The sequence below is a fragment of the Orbicella franksi genome, chromosome 9 (genome assembly GCF_964199315.1).
Source record: "Orbicella franksi chromosome 9, jaOrbFran1.1, whole genome shotgun sequence".
NCBI classification, from domain to species: Eukaryota; Metazoa; Cnidaria; class Anthozoa; order Scleractinia; family Merulinidae; genus Orbicella; species Orbicella franksi.
In genome coordinates, this window is record NC_138153.1 from 24,480,695 (window position 1) to 24,491,063 (window position 10,369).

A 10,369-nucleotide genomic window follows, 5' to 3' on the forward strand; every position below is an offset into this window, starting at 1 on the left:
TTATTTTTTTTGCGAAGAGAATTGAGCATTTGTCACTTTTGTGACAAAAAAGAAGGATATAACTTTTGGTGGATTAGTTCCCCTTGAAACTTAATCGATTCAAAAATGACCGCAAATGATACCACTTATAAGGCTCGGCCATGATATATCGATATTAACCTTCAAGAATCCAAGATAGATCATTTTTAATAATATATGTCAATATTAATATAATTAAAGTAAAGATTGTACGAATTAACTCGAATTGCAGTCGTAGTAGCGATGTTTGTGCGAAATCCTAATGTTACCCTTTCTAGCTTTTAGATGTCGAAAATGATAAATTGGTGAAAAAGGACTATTAAGAAGGAATCCACCGGAAGTTCGGACAAAAGCTTTGTACCGAAATTATTTACATCTTTTCACAGACTTCTGTGGGATTGTTTTAAATATCTTCACAAACAAATTCATTTATTACAACACCAAAGGTCGAAACAAAGTTTGAAGAAACACTTGGAAGTACTGGTGAAATGAAACTGATGATGAAATTTTACCTGTTTTTGCACAATTTCTCTGAACTTTGAAGTGTATTTTCTCGAGTTCCTATTGAAAACTGTTTTCGGTATTACTACAAGCAACTATTTATATCGTACGCTTTACTGAAAATGTAAAACGGGCTGAAAAACTTAAAATTATTCTGGTACAAGGGTTTTGTCCACTGAAAGCTAAAATTGCTCGATTTCCTATCGGATTTCGTCTTAATTCATTTTTTTTTTTTTTATTGTTCCCTTTCAGATGGCTGGTTTTTCTGCTTATTTTGGAGCACTTCTTCTACTTTATTGCTGCTTTCATTCAGTGTACTGCTCGTGTGACTGTGACGCACTCTTTAACCAATGTTTTTCGATGTGCAGTGACCCCAGCGAATGCACGGCTTGTACGTCAAGGAATGAAGAATGCAAGAGTAATTGCTCAGGAAAAAGGAGTTCAGAAGATTGGAAAACTACAGTACATGCAAAGTCCGTGCTGATCGGTCCAGGCCAAGATGACCATCTTCCGTTGGGTCACAGTCTGAAGTATCTGTTGCGTGACATCCTAGCCAAACGTGAGAAGGATGGTCAGCATTAACGGCCGGAGAATTCAGAGTTCTTAAATATTTTCGTTAACTCTGCCTGGCAGCAAAATATAACCAGCAGACAATCTCGCTAAAATAATTTGTAATTTGGTAAAGAAGTTATGTCTGCCCTGAAAATAAATTTTGCCTTGACAAAGATGGTCTACTCTTTCTCAAAGTCCAACCTTCTTGCTAACTGTGAAAGGCAGTTTAATTGAGCGGGACGCAGTGGTTACTTGAGAAACCAGTGATAACGTGGAAATTGTTCATTATTGAATTTTAAAATTAAAACTCTGCATTTTGTTTTTAACCCCAGCCGCCTTTACGTCAAACGAGCTAGTGTCACCCCAAGCGTCGCTTTCAACGAGCAAAGTTACAACAGTTTAGTCTTAGTTTAAACAGACATACAAATGAGGTAAAACGATCAATATAAGGCAGAATTGACCCTTTTGTCTCGTTTGTTTGCCAATGTTATAACAGCTTTTTTATCACTGACAAAGCATGCCACAAGCGAAAGCGAGGCCTATAATTTTGAGCAACTGACGTAGCATTCATAACAGAATAAGTTTCATTTGGTTAGAAAGCAGATCATAAGAATGATCAAGTGCTATGAAATAGTGAGCTTAGAGCATCTTGCAACCATGGTCAGCTTTTTTGGCCTTTTTATGCCTCGTTAACATGGTGTGCCGGTAGCTTTTTACTGGGCTCCAGGTTTCCACAGAGTTAACGCCCTCTTCCGTTGCCGCCTTTGAGCGCATTCTGTGGCTGGAAGCTTAACCTTACACTATGAGACTGACTGCCAATTTTTGTAACGTTATAAATAGAAGACATACTGAAGCTTTCGCTGTGCTTCAAGATATCACACTACATTTAGATATGTTATGCGAGAGCGAGGGCCTCACGGGCAGAGTACCGGTTAACGTTCAGATCAACTCCACGCTCGTCTCAGTTTCTTAGGCGCTATCCCAAAAAAACAAATCCTCTTTTAAAGTTGCACTTAAAGTGTATATTTGGAGGGACTGAAAATTGGTCAACAATTTAGCTGCCAGCTGAATAGTGACTACCCTGGGTCACCCAGGGGACCACCCAGGGTACGAAATCACTTGATTTTAGCCGATACCTGAGATCTGCAAAATTTACTGATACCTGAGAAATGAGTTGAAATGTTAACTGATAGCTTTGACATCTTGGAAATTGAAAGGTAACTGATGTTGAAGTCCCCATCTCATTGCTTACTTCATTGGCTTTGAAACAGTTTTGTCCCAGCTTCTATACTATACATCATACGTTGAATGAAACACTGCATAATTTAGGAAAAGTTACATCTCTTCCTCCCTCTACAATGGCCACTTTACAGGACTTTATCCTGCCCCGATAGTTGTAGAGAGGTTTACGATAACTGTCACTCTCCTCCATGTTACGTTCGTTTATTAATTCAGTGTACGTATCCTAACTGCGTACGCCGAGGAAGAAGCTAGAGTGATTTTACTGAACCCGTGAAACAGAAACTATTTGTTAGTGTGTAATATTGTCTGCTAATTAGTATAAGTGCGTGGTATACAAAAACAAAGACTAGAAAACAAAAGAATTACTAACTATAAAGGGGATAGTAGGAGCTAATACGAAGCTGTGGCGTGTACAATTTCACTATCTGTTTCACGGGGTAAAACCACTCTAGATAACTCATAGTGTGCTGGTGGCCGCTGCAATAACTTTACAGGCATTCACCGATCACCGAATATCTACAGGATAAAATGTGCCTAATCATATATTAATATATATATACTATTAACTCAATTATTATCAGCTCTGTCCTAAACAGGGCCTGAACCTATGATTGTGACTTCGATTGCCGTCGCCAAATATTTCATAGCTCAAAGTCAAACAAAAGAATTGACACCAAGATTGTGAATAAAGAAAGGCTTAAATAAGTCGGCAATTCACAGTCGTAAGGACCCGTTAGAAATACAGGCCGCACATTTTTGCTCGTGATAAACAGTTTGTATTGGCTACCTCGACACTATGTGCATTGCGATGGAAATCGCGGGAAAACAAGTAACGAGTGAAAAGCGCGGGAAAACATTTCACTGATCATTACAGATAGTTCTCGCCAGATGTTAAACAGAGTAACGCAGTAACGAGTGACGGGGTCCATGTAACGAAAAAACGACTCGCGGAGAAGGCCAAGATTTTTGAAACCTGAAATTTGATACTATAAATATCATCTTCGTGGAAAGGAAATATATCTACTACCTGACGGTTGAAATGATCGACTGAAATAATTCTGTCTTCAGAGCAGATATTAACCTACGGTAATTAAGAGAAAAGTGAAGAAAGAAGTCTTTTCGGCTGACATGGACTGATTTTCTGCGACAATTGCAACTAAGTCATCGATCATTTTAATGGCGACGACTCGCCAGGCTTGCTTCGTGAATTTTTTTTTTTTTTTTTTCAAGATTTTATGATTTTTAAACCTTTGAAATTTTTACCCGTTACTCGGTTACTCGTTACTCGTTACCGCGTTACTCTGTTTAGTAACACCCGTTGTCACTGTTGAATTCTCTGCCAATTAATATCACTAAGTCAAATGTTCTTTCAATCTTTTGCAAAACCCCTAAGAACGCTATGCTTGACAAGTATACTTGTTAATTATAGTCTAACGCATGGAGAAATACTTTTTTATCTTAAAAAACTTCGTTATACTCTGTGTGTAACTGTATTCTATTGGGATCATCCACTTAATTAGCTTTGCTATTTAGATGATCCAGACTCACTATTAAGACATTGTTATATTTGTTCCATGCTTTTAATGTGATGATTTATCTCTACCGTAATCTGTGTCTTATAGTTAACTGATTTGACTTGAATAAATACATTTGATTTGGTTCTATTCGATACCGTGGGCAAGAAAGCACATGCGAGATCGCATGAAACAGGTTTTCTCAGGGCACGAAGCTGTGAAATTTTTAACTTTTGGTGATGTGTAAGGAAGAAAAGGGAAAATCACTAGGGATCGATGCTACATCACACCTCCTACACGTCTGAACCTGTTTTTGATCTTATTTTTTAATCGAACAGAAACATAAAGATTAAAGTTTAACTCAAGGTCATAGAAAAAACAACTAAATTAATAAATTTTCTTTTTCTTCTTTTCTTCATAACTTCATTATTTAAAATCGTAACTTTTGTACAACTTTTGTACTTTCATTGGAGATTACGAACAGAAATGACACGTGTTTGACATCTTGCGAAGTTGTCATATGATAATCTCAAATTAAAACTGTTTACGTTTTGTGGAGTAGATAAATCAAAACCACAATGACTGACTTATCACTTCTATTGTCAAAGGTTTGTGGTTGTTACACAGAGAAATCCGACTTTTTTTACCGCGAAAATTACAGCATCAAACGCTATTGTTTCGTCTGCGACCTGCTCTGTTAAAGATTTCAAGCATTGAAAAGAAATCGGAATGATCTTTGGAATGCCCTTGACAGAAATTTTAGTGGTAAAGAATATAAAACTGGTCGCATTCAAATGTTTGCCGATAAACTCTAGAAAACATGCATAGAGAAGGAAGTCATCTTTTTTTTTCAAAAAGTAAGAAAATGTTTCGCTTTCACCGTTACCGCAACGGTGAAAGCGACACATTTTTCTTAGCAAAAAATTGCAACACAATGAACTTACAGATGACTTTCCAAGTCCTTTTCGCGGCTGATGGTCGATAAAACAAACAGTTCTTTCCATAATAGTTTTGGTGTGTTCTTACTAATATAATTTCACTTGCTTTTTTTATACTCTATAAAAAAACAAATGATAACACCTGGAAACCTGGGACGTGGGGCAAAACGCGATTAAAGATTTGTGGGCGTGCTTGTGAATAGTGAAAGCGTGTTTCGATGAAAAGTTGCGGTTTGCTTTCGCGTCTGGGTGTGACAGATTTCTTGCATCAAAACTCCAAGAGGAACTCTTTATCACCGTAGAAAACTTTAATGTTGCGTTTCTTGTTTGGATCTCTCGTTCCTCAGGTTAATTGCTCTAGATGCATAGCCATAGATGGCGGTGAACATTACAGAATTAGGTAGCAAGTTCGGAATTTTCCCTTTTTGCACGTGCCCATTGCTACAATGATGATTCGCATATCCCACACATTCGTGTGACCAGAACAAACAAACAAAGAACCAAAACATATTACCAGTTAAATAAATACACATTCGATTATTCTTGGTGAAGGAATGGTGTCGTATGTGCTAGTATTTGTTAAAACTAATTACAACTGAATTAAAAAGCTTCGCCCGCGACCCAAAAATAGGATAAAATAATCTAACCACGTTATTTTCTCAGCTTTCCTAATAATTGTAATAATTGCATAATAATAGCTTTAAAGATGAAAAAAGAGTTGGCGGATCTGCACCGATATGATCACGGTTAACAAGCTTTACCGCTATCTTTGAACCCTCGCAGCTGTCAAGAACAAACTAAATATAAAGGAATACATATAAAGGAATACTGTCACTCTCACCATGCAATAAGAGCTGAGTAACACAAAGGCAAACAATCAACCCACGAAAGCCGGCAAGATGCTTAAAGTGCAGAGTCTAATCTTTTCTATTTTAACGCTAAGTATTTTGACAAATTACGCTGTGAAAGCCATCGACGGAATCGAAGAGCGTCAGAACCTTTCACTTGAGGGTAAAATAGCTTTTTTGCTATGTTATAATAATTTATTGGTTTGTTGAACGGTTCCCTGAGTTTAACTTTATTTCAGACATTTTGGATTACAGGAATTTTTCTCTGTATCGCGCGCATTGTTGTTTTATTTTGTCACCATCAACGTTACTCAAACACTCTGCTTCTTGCACTTGTTGAAATGTTGCTTTCAATTGAAACAAAACAGACTATAATTGTTAATTTGAGCACAATGACAGACAAATTTAGTTATTTTTTTAAGTTAAGTAGTCTTGTTTTCTTTTTCTTCTTTATTAACAGATGTCAACCTGGGAGAAATAAAAGCTGACTTAGGTACGGAACATAGACAGTTGTAAAACACCTTCACATATCATGGACTAAATACAAATATTTATATCATTCATTTATGTCACAAGACCCAAAAGGTGTGGGAAAGTAATAGAACGTATGCACTCACGTGCCTAGCAGCCATTTAAATTTATTGGAGCAAACGAAAGTGTTTACATAAGAAAAGAGTTGAACTCCCACAGGATTGGTTTGGTACACCAACGTGGCCGCCGTTTCACTGTTTTGGAACACCAATATGGCTGCCATGACGTCATGTGCATACGCTCCATTAGAGATGGAGCAGCTTATAAAAGGGGCGCACTCAGTTAGTAAGTGTGGGAGTTACTAGGATACCTGAGGGAAGGTGAGGGCTGAGCACTGTAGCTTTTCTCGTATTGTGTATTTGGCTTCGTCAGTGTTCTGCTCCTTCCCTTAAAACACCGACAAATCTCCCACAACAATCTGAAATCTAACTACGTTCGCTGACCACTTAGCTCCAAAGCAATTAGCAAGAGGGATCTGTAAATTGTTGTGATAACAACAACAAAAAAAAACAGTAATGGCCTGTGCTGGAATAGCATCACATCTAGTGGAACATTAATGCCCTTTAGTTACTTCGCGCTACAAAACTGAAGGAAGTCAAGACAGTGCTGGCTTCATAAGTTACCCAGCTCAGAAAACGACAATTTTGAGGAAACAACCCTTCTTTCTCATCGTGATTTAGATACTACCAGCATGTATGCGTTCAGACGTTCACTTCTGTATCATCAAAATACTGATTCTTGGAGTATGTTTTTACTGTTTGTAAATGTAGTTATTTTCGTTCCGTAGAATGCAAGGATCTATTGCCAGTGTACTGCAAGCGGATGTGGCAAAAGTGCTTTCACGTCAGATACGGACGTAGACTACAAAGAGATTGCAGGAAAACATGTCAGCTCTGCTGATTTGGGGGTAAGCTTTAAACTCATATCAATACATCAAATTCTGAACCCTTACTTCACTAGTAGCACGTAAGACTACTATCACTGTATTCGAACCTGGTCTAGTTTTTCGAGGTAGGACGCAGCGAAATAACACCATGTACTTACATGTGATTGACAACTCAAGCAAGGTACACTGTGCACACTAACTAGCAAAGCAGTCAAATATAATGGTTAAAACTTGTGCAAAAACACAAAGTATCATTGAGCAGGTGTATTTGGTAAAACAGGAAGTTAATATAGCTATAAAAGCTCCTTTGTACCAGGATGAACAGTTTAGTTGTAGAACAGGTTATCACAATAGTTTGCTACTTGCTATGTAATTTCAAAACTTCTAGAATTTTCCAGTGATTTTATTCAATTTCGGTGTTGTATACTCATTTTGTTTTCATTCATTGTGTTAGGTAAGAAACTCTTCATGTGTTAATGATCAATGAAATACAAAGACGCCGTGCATCCTACATCGTGACTAGTCCAGCGACAGAAGACGGAGCTAATAAAATTTACTGCATTTTAGTGATAACTTTAGTAAAACATGTATGTAAAACCTTCAGGTAATAAAATTTATCACACACTGCCTGCTTACTTTTCTGCATTATAAGAAATCGTCTCTGCTCTCCAATTCCATAAATTTATGGAAAAGAAAAAAGGTTGAAAGTTACCGCAATCGACTTCTTAACTTTGATGGACTGAAGGTTGCCGCGGATTAGTTCTTATCGTCTTCTATTTCCGCGTTAGTGGCCACGCAAACAGGGAAATAGTAGCCTCGCCTGGAACTAATATCTCCAGAAAAAGACCAATACATCTCCCTAAATAGGCTATTGTCCTATTATATATCGTGCAATAGATGTGCACGCTTGTCTGCGCTGGGTGTCACCGGTGCATCATAAAACCTACGCTCTATTGTAATTTGTGCCCATGAGTTCCAGCAAGTGCTTTTTTACTTAATTGCTGTTTCTCTATATCTTCGTCTAGGTTGTAGTTGTTGCTGTTGTTTGTTATTTGTAGATAACAGCACGTATGATCTGACAATTGCGTTTTATCATTCTCAAACAAGTAAAGACGAGGGAATTTACTCACAACTCGAGGCCAGCAGTGAAAGTAACCACAAAAGTCCAGTAGATCAATGGATCTTTTACATTAGAATTGCAAACTGATTGATTCCATTCCACTTATCAGTAGACCCTTACAAACAAAAAATAATCTAGTCTAGTGAATATCAAGAGCACTTTTCTTAATTAACGCTTCTGAACGACACCGTTTCTTTTACAACATATAGACTCCTCGTCAAGTAAGACTTTTGAAGTTACCCTATTCATATGTCGAGAAACAGGATTTTGCATCTTAAAAATTTAATTAACGGAATTTGTTACTCTTCTCATGCCATAATTTAAGAAACTTTCAAATTAAAACCCACGTACAACCTCTTATAGTATGTCAGTTGAAATAAATTTTTTTTTCTAATCTTGCACAAAGAAAAGCCTTTCGTGAACATATAGAAAACTGATGTCCTAATTGTGTTGTTGTTTCATCATTCTATTCATTCTATTGCCTAAAACGAAAAGGGTAGCATTCGCTTCATATTAGGTATACTGGTTTGGAAACTAAATTGTGCAGTGTCCCCACGGTTGATTGGCTACCTTGTTTTAGCACAAGTTGCAATTGTGTGTGTATCTGATCCTTTCCTTTCGAGTAGTTAAATTCTCTTGTTGCTCTTTTTAAAATACAGTTCCATTTTGAAACGTTTTACCGAATCTATGCTAAATTCCAATACTTTAAAGCTGTACTTATAGAGTACTGACAAGGCGAGAAGGAACAAGTGTTAGTTTGAATAACCGACTCCATTGTAATTGCAGTAACAGTCTGTACGTTATGCCCATCAGCTAAGACTCGCTAACGAGCATATGATTTTCCGTATGTCACGGCCTGTACCTCCGCCGCTCATGAATGATAATGCTTATACGAAAACCGCAGACTCTATTGTTAGTACCAAAACGTGCTCTATTTACAGTACAGTTAGCTTATATCGGTATTATGACTGAAACACGAGGAGATAATGGACATTTCAATAGCCACTTCAAACTGGGATTAAATGATTTTTTTCAAGTATAAATTGTATTTGTTTTGACAAACTGATGTTGGTTTTGGGCCCCTCATATGGTTTATTTGTGGCTTAATTGTGTTTTGGATTATTATTAGTTCAGTTTGTATCGCGGAGCTTTGGCGTAGCACAATGAGCCGACGTCCCTTGGAAGAGGAAAAAAAATTGTTTTCGATATCCATTGTTACTATTGGAAAGCCAATGTGGCTGCGTTAAGAACCATAAGGACGCCCAAAACATGCGAGTTGATGAATTTGCGAAGTTTACTTTGTTTGTTTTCTTGTCCATCTATTTGCTTGTTTCTTTGTGTCTTAGTTTGTCAGTTTTATTTGTTTTTTTCGTTGCCTGTTGACATGTGAGGACAACTGGGCAACTGGTGTAAGTCCTTCACCGGTTACGGAACATTGTATTAGACTATTGACTTTGCTATTCGTGCCTCTGTTGAAGAAACTGATCACTTAGCAATCATTTATGACCCTGGATGGGTCACAAAACTGGTCACTCATGATGATTGTGTCTCCTCGAATGTTGATCACTCTTGTATATACTGACCTTCTGAAGAATTTAGTTTTAGTTTACATGCGACATGTCCCAAGCTTTAAGAGATTTTTGTCTCTAAAGAGGGTCGCCCAAGGGTAACTAAGGTAAGTTAAAGACTTTGTTTACACAGGGTAACACTTGAAAGTATATTAAACGAAATAAACAATGAATGTGTGGCCCTCATAAATCATACATAAAATCCGAACATAAAAACTGAAATATGTATCCACTTTTTCTAAAAATTCCAAGTTTACAGTATATTTACATAAGAACTAAGACTCTAAGAAGACTAAGAGCTATGACATATTCTTTAAGAATTACCGTGAAAATTAAGATCGTTTTGCCGGTTTAGCTAGAAGCTATTTGTGTAAGTTCTTTCTTAGGCTCTTTGCATTCCTATTCTGCTTTAAAAATACTGGAAATTTATTTCATTCCACCACAGTTCTAACACTAAACATTTTTTTCCTCCTTCGGAGGTTTATCAGTGTACAGGGAACATCGCGGAAAGTTTGAGTGGAAATAACAAGTAGTATAGAACGAACGTCAGAATTTTTTTCAAAGAATTTTACATAGCTAAGAGCATGATTTAATCTTTTGTAGTCGGTCGGAGAGTATCTGCTTACAGTTGATTCAGTGAAGAAAGTGATT

The 10,369-nt window shown here is 37.1% G+C and overlaps 1 long non-coding RNA gene across 1 annotated transcript; it reads left to right on the forward strand.

The window, feature by feature from the left end:
• The first annotated feature begins 5,398 nt into the window (after positions 1-5,398).
• On the forward strand, positions 5,399-8,163 carry LOC145497620 (uncharacterized). The gene is made up of 4 exons (XR_014050703.1): positions 5,399-5,776; positions 6,074-6,106; positions 6,932-7,051; positions 7,485-8,163. It is a non-coding gene; the product is annotated as an uncharacterized LOC145497620 (long non-coding RNA).
• Positions 8,164-10,369: the final 2,206 nt, after the last annotated feature.